This window comes from Neodiprion pinetum, chromosome 3, assembly GCF_021155775.2.
Source record: "Neodiprion pinetum isolate iyNeoPine1 chromosome 3, iyNeoPine1.2, whole genome shotgun sequence".
Lineage (NCBI taxonomy): Eukaryota > Metazoa > Arthropoda > Insecta > Hymenoptera > Diprionidae > Neodiprion > Neodiprion pinetum.
This window is the reverse complement of record NC_060234.1, coordinates 22382286-22393962: the sequence shown is the minus strand read 5'-3', so window position 1 is coordinate 22393962 and position 11677 is coordinate 22382286. Positions and strand designations below refer to the sequence as shown.

At 39.4% G+C, this 11677-nt stretch overlaps 1 long non-coding RNA gene across 1 annotated transcript in view; it reads right to left on the bottom strand.

Moving 5' to 3' along the window:
* Nucleotides 1-1303: 1303 nt before the first annotated feature.
* The window catches only part of LOC124214711 (uncharacterized), a 91097-nt gene continuing 80723 nt past the window's right edge, over nucleotides 1304-11677 (bottom strand). Inside the window, exon 3 of the long non-coding RNA XR_006882191.1 lies at nucleotides 1304-3304. This is a non-coding gene — a long non-coding RNA (uncharacterized lncRNA). The remainder of the gene's footprint in view (nucleotides 3305-11677) is intronic.

Below are 11677 nucleotides of genomic sequence, written 5' to 3'. Positions count from 1 at the left end.
TGATACGTATAGTTTTTACCTAGAATCTTCTGCACTGACAATTTTTTTTTTTCTATAGGTACTCAATTTACGTTGAATGGGAATCATTTGCTATAATCTAAAGAATGGTTTCCACAATTCTATCATTTACAATTATATTTTCAACTATTGTTTACTTATTAGCGTAGGTTGATTGAATTAGTGAATTTTTCATTCAAGTACTGAATCTTGATCGCCTACAGGGATCTACAATTGTCTTTTAACTTGTTTTAGTGCCGCTCAAGAGTTTTACAATTTTCGAAACGACGATATAAATTTTTAATCTCTGTGCGAATAATACTTTGCTATGCCGTAGTAGGAAAAAATGAAACTCCTGGATCGGGATTACACTCAGGATGCGAACTTCGAGGGGTTCAAGCACCATACCGGACCTGCAACTCAATTCCACGCACATGTGTCATTACCGTATGAAAAAATGATGGGAACCGCTGCAGGAAGCATAATCATGCCTACGCGGCTGCAGTTTTTCCGCCATTATCCTTAATCGCCACAACTGCACCAGTTATCCTTCGGCGATATCTGATAATGTTGGTGCTGCTTCGCGAAGGGTTGAGCATAAAATATAAACTATAATAATCAGTGTGTCTTCACCTCGTTTAAGAAAATTGTCCTTCTATTCTCACTAAAAAATGCAATAGAGCTCAAAGTTTTATGGTTGAATTTCATGATATTTTCTATTGAATTCAGTGAATTTGAACACACAAGCCTTCGGAACCTTTAATCTTCTCGTTGATCGCACAAAATTTTGAGTTTTCAAGCATTGTTATCTTGAAGTGGTATCTATATTTTCCTCTAAAGAATTTTCATATGAATTATTTTACACAATCAGAAAAACGTCTCTCTTACTTACTCTCTTATAACTCTTTTACAATGGTTTTCCGTTCCGTAATTCGTAATGAAAGGTTGACTCATCGGATTTCTTTTTTAAAGGGATCTATTTTGTCAAAGTTCTGATACCCGTCTCAAAAGTGAAACAAATAAAGAAAAAATACAATGATTATAATCCCTTCATTTACGTAGCTTTTCTAGTCTGTAAAGTACACATAATCTAGTCAGAAAAAGTGCGTGTATAATTTTCATTCTCATTTCAAATTACAAATTATCTAAAATTAACGTATTGCTTGGAAAAAAAATATTTATGTTTCTAGAATAGTCTCGAATGGCATGAAAAAAAAAAAAAAAAAAAAAACATACAAGTTCAATACCAATTAATGCAAAGTTGTAAAAACTTGAAAAAAATTACGTGTCCACTGTAACGTAAATGCGTGTAACGTAACGCTTGATACAAGTTGAGGAAAAATTCTAAAAAAAAATCAGATATCTCGATTGAAAGATACGGAAACGAAATTGGTAGAAAAAAATTTTCCACGACCGAATTCGATTCAGTTTTGAAATGGTTAAATACGAGTGTGCGGATTTATTTCGTCATGATTAAAAATTTTGCTACGCAAAATGAAGTTTAAATTTAACTCAACAAATATATGACGAATAAATAGAGCGTTGGGCTACAGCAAAGCAGGAAAAGTAGAAGAGACCGAGAGCTCGACGGTGGTCAGCCAGCTTCGTTCGTCGTCAGACATCGTGCGCCATCTCTGAAACGATGGTCGAAGCATTGGCTAGCCGAGGAATTGCGGCGTTCGAACGATGCTATCGAGTATTTAAAACTATCGCTATTTCGTCTAGCCGCTGAGTGTAATTACAGGATTTCACGCCTTCCTCTATGCGGAAGGTTTACACATCTAGGCAGGTACACCGGGCACGTCGCACTAACGAACACCACGGTATTAAATTCCCGTTCCGTTATCGATTGCGCAATTCGAACGTTGCGTTGTTAATTCCGCCCGTGTCAGTTTCTTTTTACTCATTCTTTCATCATTTACTTACCATTATTTTCATTAAATTTTACACGCTTTGTACGCATGCACGGTTCGAAACAGTAGCCGACGTTCCATTAGCTCCGGATTTACTCAACTGCTTACTGCAGGTATGAGGCGTAAATGAGAATTACAGTGTGGCAACTACGTAATTCGAACGGTCTCTAAATTACCATTTTTTATTTATTTTTTTTTCTCATTATAGTTCAAATTTTGTTCAGTCACATTCGCAATGTCGACCAATCGACCTTACGCGTAAAATTTAATCAAAGGACGTTGATATCTTGTATCTTACGACCATGATGAAACGCTATTTCATTTGATCAATGCTAAAAAAACGCCACCTTGTAATTGTTTTTAAAAGTGCTCATTTCTCTATTCCGAATAAGGCAAATCAGAGCTGGCGTGAAGGAATTGGGTTCAAAATTTCTGAAATACGTTCGAGTTTGTCGATCTTTATTTTACAAGAGAAGTGAACAAACGACCGTTCAAAAAACTGAATCGATTACCCTTGAGATTCCAAGTTGAAAAATTGATCCGAACTAAATTGTTATGGTCACCATTTATTCGTACAAGATGAAAATCTTCTTCGGAGAGCTATTTCTGGGAAAATCGTGACCGTTTTATCACGACTTGCAAATTTTCGCCTGTCACAATGAATCTCGATATCTGGGGCGATGATCAAGACCGATCAGGGCACGAAATTGGTGCTCGCGGTTATATATACCTAATCCCGGCAAAGTCAATGTTGTGCAAGAATATAGAAGCTATACGTACAACATCGCTTGCCACAGCTGAGGGCAATTTTTGGCGGTGTGATTACGTATTTTCTCAATATTGACGGTGAGCGATAGCGCGGCGTCTTCTCTCCAGTCTCATCTTGAAATTCTCATCACCGAGGATTACTGTGTTCATACTTCAGACTTAGTCTCCTTCTCTCTCTCTCTCTCCATCTCTCTGTCGCTCAATCCTCTAATAAACGCTTCACGGCCGTGCTAATAATCAATTCACACTTCGGAACTCTATAATCCATCCTTGACGAATAAATACGAAAAATCAACAGCTTAAGGTATGCGACACTGTATAAGCTTCATAATTATGCAGTCAGATTCCAAAACGATCCTACTCTATAGTTTTCGCCATCCACTATCTATCTTTCAGCCTTGAGCCGAAAGAAAAAATTCTAGTTTTGGTTATTGTACGATCGTGAACTATTGTCACTTTTTAACTTGATCGAAAAATATTGATCTGGATACGAAATGAATACCAGTTTCGTAGAAGTGATCAGAATATCTTTTCGTCAGGATCACTCGTATTACGTTTCCTCATAGCCACTGTGATAGCCTGATGTTGGCACAGCAATTCATTGAAGTTGAGGCCGTATCCATAAACTGAAAAAATGTAATACATTAAACATATTTAATATTGCAATAACCATGAAATGTAGTATCGGCAACTATATAATCACACTTAAATAGTTGCTAGTACCAAATGAAGATATTAAACCCGTTAAATTCTTGAATTGTAAAAAATGAAATTTTGTTCAGCGTGCAAAATCCTGACTCTTTATCCAGATCTGCGCGTAAGACGAAACTCGCAACACTGTTTCGATATGACGGTGCTACCGGATTCGGATAAAAAAGCTGCGTGGTTCGGACGGTTTGAATTTCACGGGATAATTTAAACAGCCTTACGATTGACCCCGCCAGCAGCGTCTCGCGCATGATGGATTCCTGCATCCAGTTGGTATATACATAAGTTTGAGTCTATTCGGCGTTTGACGTATGTGGGCACACACGTGGATCGTGTAGCTGCAGCACAGTTTCAAACTTCTGGCTCTGTTAAAATCCTATAATACACTCAAGCCCCGCACCCCGCCTATACGTATATGCCACGTCTGAGTGTTCGTGCACCAACCCGCGCATTGGATGCAGGGTATGGATATAAGGCGGTATAAATAATAAGCATTTAGAGCTTAATGTATGCATTGAAAGCTATTAGGTATTCAAATATACTCGGATTGCATTACGTCGTAATGCGCCGCTTCCTCTAGTAGAGGGCTGGTAGGTATATCTTGCTCGAAATTGCTATGATTATTAATAACAATATCGTTGTTGTTATTATTGTTATCGTCATCATTGTTACACTATCATTCCTCCACCGCGGCCGGGTCGCGTTGCATTATTAATGACTATGCATGTGCCGCGTGTGTACAGTTGATGTATTACAACTGTGTGCGGGGTTTTGATGGCTTCGATTTTTAAATTCGAAAGAGATTACAATCTAGAAAAAACATTCTCTTCGTATTTTCTCCATCGTTCTCTCTCGTCGAATCACCTTTCTTTGACAGCATCTATTTTTCGAATGGATTGTACGTTCGGCGTGTCCGACGAACGAAACACCACAGTGCAAAGCTATTTTCAATTGTCAGGATATAAATAGACCTTATCAGATTTTCCCAAACAGTCATTCCATTATCATGCTTTGATCAGCGGGGGGGGGAGGGGGGTCATAAGTGAATTTTACTTCATTGAATTATTTAGCACGTATAAGCAAACTTGACAAGCTTTTATTCGAGAAATTGGAAAGATTTATACTAAAAACTTTCCAATTATATAGTTTACTACGTTTGCGCTAAAATCCGAGATCGTTTGATCGCCAGGGTGACCAACCGTCATAAATTTAGACGTCAGTTTGCCGCGATGTATGGAAACCTAAAAAATTCCGACATCGACGACCGTAAAAATTTTCTAGGCTTATGCGCATTAAGCCATAGCACACGACAGACAATTCTATACAATACACTGTATACATTAATTAGCTGGATTCCTAATTCGGAAGGAACGTCCAGATATTCTGATTTCAAGTACCGATTCTATCGCCAGACAACCGTACATGAGAATATGTAATTTTTTACAATTGTTCCCGTCGCACTGGAAACTGACGATGCGCTGAGTGAACAGCGAGTGAAAAGCAAAAAAAATAAATAAACGAAAATAAAAAAGTCAAAGTCTGTATTATACGTTTGTTTGATTCTCCCTCTCCTCCATCTTCCTTCCCTTTCTTGTTCCGTAGGTTGCAGTTCGATGAGTCCTGACTCCAGCGTGTATCTGCGACAAGTTTGTGACCTTTCGACTCCTCGCCGCTGGTCGTCGTCGTTCAGACGTTCAAAGCGTCACGTCTGATTGCCGTCGCGTTGTACAAGCTTCTGTACAAAACGGTATCACAAGAGCCAGAGACGTTCATGGATCGGAGTAGGTGTAAGGAATTTGAGAAAACGCGGTAACCGTAGAGCCGTGTTTGTGCCCAGGCACAATAGACGTGGGCAGGCAACAACTGCGTGCCTACAACCCAGGTGAAAAAATACCTCCTTCAGGATCTCGGCGACGTCCAGCGTCGCGGCGGTTCGGGGGATAGGTTAGGAGCGTATTATAGCGTACTGCAACGCTGCGCGAGAAATGATCAGCCGCGTCTCGGCTCATTAGCGACGCTTTTTTCACCGCGGGTAAGGATAGGTCTGTACAAGAGCCGGTGTAGTAGCCATACCGAACCGAGGATACCTCTTTGTCGTTTTTTTATACACGGTCCCGCTGCCACGCCACCCTGTATATAGAAATCGAGGCGGAGGAGAGAAAAAAAATTAAAAAATTGAAAAAGGAAACGGTTTTTTAATCAACCGAATGAAAATAGATAAAAATCAAATATGAGTCCAACTAAAATTGAAGGCTTGTGCGCAGTGGAAAATACTCTATCACGTATTATGCGTATGGATGTATATTAGCGTTAAAAACGGTTGCGTAATTCGTGTACACTCGGCGTCAGTGATTTTGAGACGGATAGTTTTTTCGACAAGCTAGTCGCGTTGGCAACGAAGAATCGGATCGCAGCGCCACTGCCGGCCGTCCGCGAAACGTGTTCGATCTTTGTAAACATAGCCTAACCCATGATCTTCAAATCTAACCTAAAAATGCAAAATTCGACGGCCTCAATCTTTCCGAACAGAACGTAACTCATGACCGTTGCATTTTGTATTTTTAGGATATATTCCATGGTCATGGGTTATGTTATGTTTACAAAAATTAAAGCTGTAAAATTTTATATTTTTAGGTTAGATGTGATCCCGAAAACACATAATTCAACGGTCACGGGTTGTGTTATCACACCCCGGCGACAAGGGTAACGCAACTCAAGAATTGGCGTTTTTGAGTTGGGACCATATTTGGATTTGCAAAGTTCGAATCTATAAGCTTAAAAAATGACATTTCTGTAGTTGAAAAATTGGCTGTCACAGAGCAGCAAACAACAGATAACTTCCATAAGCATGCAAGACTTTACTCATAGTTAAATGCTTCTACTCAAAAATTCCAATTTTTTAGTCGCGTCACCCTCATCCTTAAGGGTCGTTATGTTCACATAGGTTGAGCCTGTTCTGCATTGCCAACGTAATCGACTGGTCCAAAAAAGTCGCCGTCTCGCAATCACTGATGTCAAGTGTACAATAAATCGCGTTGCAGGTACAATTTATGGAGAGAAGATTAATTTTACCAACTTCGCTGTGCAACGCAGTTTGATATTGACATTTACATTGAGGGTGAAAGTTTTTTCGATGTGTAAAAAAAGGTGTCACTTCGTCTATTTATCGAGCCCATCATTTTGTTACCGTAATCAAATATTTTACGAATTTTTATAACTCTGACGAAAGAGATGGAAAAAAAATCTCAACAAAAATCTTGCTGCATCGGCATCAAAATTTTGTTACTTAAGAGCAGTACCGAAATTAAAATCCTAACTGTACGTGTTGATAATTATGTACTGTTTCAAATGAAATACTGTTGCACAGATGCTCAAATTTCTAACTTGGGTTAGGAATAAGGCGAATATGGGGTTGCAATTTTAGATTATTGATTTTTTTCACGTTTGTACTTGAAAGAAACTTAACTTTGTTTCACTATATCTAATCAATGTCTCAATAAACCTTATCACTATTACTCTATCACTCCAACATAATAAGATAGTGTTTCGAACATTCGTTTAGGGATCAGAATTCTCTGACAATGAGGACGAATGGGGCCCATGATCTGAATCCAAAGCGAGAAAAGGAAAAGGAATAGTTTAAAAAATCCCCAGCAGTTTTATTTATACCGATAGTAATTGAATTTGAGAATTTATGGGTAAGTGGTTGGTAATCAAAATGCGTTCAAACCATTAGGACTGTTTAAAAACCACGAGAGTTTTATCATTTTGAACGTTCCAATTATAAAACGTTTCCTCAAATGGTTGGTATCTCAGCTTGTGTAATTCAAATCCGCTCATATTCGTTTCTATCACTTAGTAGAGACGTCGTTTCGTTTATGTTCACTATCGCTAGTGCAAATAACATTGCTCGAGATTTTTTTTTTCTTTTCCTAACGTATGATTCAGTGTACGGGTCCCATTCATCCTCAAGAATATTTCAGGATTTCCAGCTGAAACTACTAGTCCTGTACCCAGGTCCCGAGGTTAAAAAGAAGCAATAATGAGTGGAGAGGCTGGGAATCGAGGGGTTCGATTTAAATTGAAACGTTCGGAAACAAAGGAACCACCGACGAAATTAAACAACGCCGTAGCAATATCAGGGGGCGGGATGAAAAGGGGGGAGGGAGAGGGATCCAGGACCGACGGACGCGGAGGAGATCCGGAGTCGAGCTGGACCGATCATAGGGGGTACAAAGGAAAGTTCACACCCGATTAGGCAGCGTCCAGATCAGCGCCGGAGGAACGGGAACGGTGCAGAAGAGAGGAGCCCGGGTCAGCGGAAGAGGAATGTCTAATAAAGGCCGCCGGCACCGCAGATCCTTTTGCAAACTATTCCCCGTAAATTCGATCATCGAGAACATTTGATCCCCGCGCTGCTCAGCTGCGGTGCCTATTGCCTTGCACGAACTTTGCGTGTCATGGACGTTAGGGAAGAATCCGTGATAACCGTAAAGAATTGCTTCGGCTCTCGTATGAAAATCAATTTTATATATCGATCCTATCGCTCTATGAAAATTAACGAATAAAGATTTTTCAGGAAAGTGTCTCAAAGTATTTTTAAGCTTTCAAGTCAAGGTGCGACTGAGCTGTTTTATTTGTTTACAGGATATGTGAATTGCTAGAAGAAAAGCACCTAATCGAAGTGAATTCACAGTGTGATAAAATTATTGCCTGTGAAACATGTTTCAATTGTGGTAGCGAATTTTTAAAATGTCTATAAAAAGAATACGAAGGAAAATAAGTAAAAGAAGCAATGATGAGACAATTTTGATGAAAATGAGACATGCTTCTTTTTTTTTATACGTTGTAAAATTCGACAATTAAAATCGAACTAACGATGAATTTCAATCCTTAAAAATAAAAGTGTTTCTGGCCGAAAGATGTGATAATTTCTTAATTTTTCTGTAATCATGTATTTTAAATCAGTTGCAATCGATGAACTGCATATTCTGAAAGCCCAAATCATGATTCATAAATAACCGGTTTCTGATTTTCATTAGACTAAAAGAAGGAATCTCGGCTGTATGAGTTTGTATGTTTTAACGATTAACGAAATATCCTTCCTTGTAGAATTCACGCTGTAGATCAACGTTAATCTGAAACTACTATGACCAACATACGTAATTTTTTATTATTTTTCTTCAACGCTGTATTCCTGAGCGATCCGTTAAATCTGGTCAACTTTTATCTCTGTACCAAGTTGTGTATAAAATAATATACAAGAATGAAATACCGTTCGAGCGCATTGAACTGTTCCTCATCTTATTCTTCTTATTCTCTATCTTCCTGAAGATATTACGGTTAAAATATATCATACAATAAACCGTTCACAGCGTATCAAGCACACAGCTTGATTTTTGTGTGTATAATATAACCAAGCTGCAAGAAAAACGCTCTTATAGTTATACAGAGACGAGGTTTACGTGTAGCAACCACATAGGTAGTATTTCGATTAGGAATAATTTAGTCATAGCCGCAAACGGTGGCCGCCCGCGCGTTTCGTTTTGTAGAACATTACATCCTCTAGGCCATCACCTTAACCCGGGTTGCATACCCATCATCACCTGGCACTGTAGTATTACACAGGTATAGGTACATTACACACACCTACCCGGATTCGTTATTTTTATTTATCAATCCCCCCTTCTCCGGCTTCCGATCTTCATCTTGCCCTACTCTTTAGACTTTTTTTTCCTCTCTATTCTATAACCCCGGATTCTCACACCGCGGTAATACGGAACGTGAAATCCCAGGGGAAGGCTCGAGTATCGCTGCAGGAGACGAGGGGGGACCGAGCTGCTGGCTCGCAGGATGCAGGCAATTATATTGTTTAATGATCGGACAGACCAACGGACTCACGGCCTCACGGGACGGACGGATGGACACGCCGTCACGACGCCGCAACGCCTTTTGCTTCCTATTCCCCTCATCCCTCCCTCTGGCTTCTCGCTCTCGCCTTCTCCGTCTTTCCCCAATCCTTGAAACAAATGCACGTTGTACATACACGCGAGCGTTTCCGCCTGGAATTTTAATTTCCTTTCTGACGTGTAATTTTGATCTGTTACATACTTTACACGGGTATAAATATGCCTAATTGTACTACAAACTAGTTGCTTACAGATCATCCAGATACGGGAACGCTGTGTAGATATACCTATGATAAGCCACGAAATTAAAACTAGCTTCACGTTTTCATACAGGGTATAAAAGTTCCCTCCCAATGGCTTGGAAATTGTTCATTTTTGCTTCAAGTATGAGCGATGAATGAATAATATTGTAATATTTCTGGTTTGTAATTTTTTTTTTCAGAGCGACGAAGGAAATGAAAAAAACCTTTTTAACCAGCGAACAATAATGAGCAACGAGCTTTGTAATAAGACTATGTATAGTTGGTAGGCAAGTGCTGTTTTCCCCGATCGATACATACATATTTCAGCCAAGTGTATTTGTTGATTCTACGCCCTTGACGATCTACCCTGCGTTTACGTTTGCCATTAGATATTTATTAGATTTTTTTTACAGACTAACAACGTGGAAGCGAGGTCAGCTCCCTCACTTCTGCCTCGTTTCACATTTAGTTCTTTATTCTTTTTGTTTAGATTTCGGTAACAAGAAACCCGATTTTTTCGCACATCGCAGGCTAATGCAACTTTTTTTTCCCCTCTTTGTAAAATATTCGAATGTTGCGAACGAAAAAAACAATATTCCGTTACATCTGCTCAAACTTTTTTTTTTTTCTTTATCGAGAAAGAAAAAAAAATTCGATTCGATGTATCGAGCATCCATAATGAAACAGGTTATTTGTTACCTACGCTAAAGAAATGTTTCCCTCGTCTTATTTCCACAGAGCTGTAGAAACAAGTCATGAAAATTGTTAGATTGAAGATTAACGAAAAATGGAAAATCTTAGAAAATTATCGTGCAATTAGTCTCGACTCCGTACATGCAGAGCCCGGATGAAAACGTCGCGAGATTTTGACGAGGCGGAGGGCTGGATTTTAATCCTGAGAGAGCAGAGTTGGCTGGGGGAAGGCGCGAAATCGTACATATATATACATACCTAGACGTATAGGATTTTTAAATTAAAGAAATAAAAGAGTCTCCCTCGACGCGGGAGGGAGAGAGAAGTTTGAAAATGAAACGGCAGGGTGGGCGAGAGTGACAGAAAGGCGGGCGGTTTGGGGGAGGGGGGGGGGGGGGAGTGAGAACTCATTTGCACTTAAAAAAATGACGAGCGATAAAACTAACACTCTTCTTGGAGGGGAATTAATGACGGAATAAGAAAGTGGAAGGGAAAAAATGAAAGAAAAAGAAAAAAGTAAAAGTACAACTAGAACGAGGGGAACCGAGAGAGAAGAGCGAAGGAGGGGAAGGGAAGCCAGCGTAGCAGTTAACAAATGAACGGTAGCTTTATCGGGCGGAAGTGATTTCGATTTGATGAGTTCTTATTTAAATCTTAGCGTCGTCGCGTAGACGCGCCGGCTCTTATATATATATATATATATATATATATTATATACGCACGACGACGCCTCCGACCCTGGTTTCTTTAATTGGATTTTTAATTGGAACGATTCTCGCTACATTAATTTCTTCAGCCCTGCACCGCGGACTCGGAGCCACCCGCTACAAGAAGATGGTGCACACCGCTAAGCGATACACCCTCGTTCCTCCCTCTACACCCGTGACTTTCTTCGGCGTTAACCGGCTTTCCGTTCAGTTTAATCGGCCCGATTTCCCGCTTGTATTATATCCACCCAAGTCTCTTGGATTCTCATTAACTCGAGCTTCCCGTTCATCCGCAATTAATCTATTCGTTATCGCAACAGTTGTGCGTGAAGAAATCGAAACTCTTTACAGGGCGTACGTAACGGCTAATGTAAGGCGAATAATGGCGAAAGAAAAATATTTTTTTTTCCAGTTTCTGTAGATGGGATTACAAATTTTTTTTTAAGTATAGTGGGCACAAGTTTGTAATACCTGCTTTTCGATAGCATATCTGTTCGTTTCAGTTACGACTTATTTTATTGGTTTATTCTTAATCGACTCAAAGTGGAAGGCTTCGTCTAAAAAGAAAAATTCGTTCATCCTGTGCACGTCAAATCTTATGAAGAACGATGAGTAGGATCTTAAAAAAATTTGTCATACCTTCTACATTCTTAAGTTTTATCGTTAATTGAATTGATAAAAAAAATCATGAAAATCTGGAATCTATAGAGATCACGTGTATCCTCTATAAAAATTGTCAA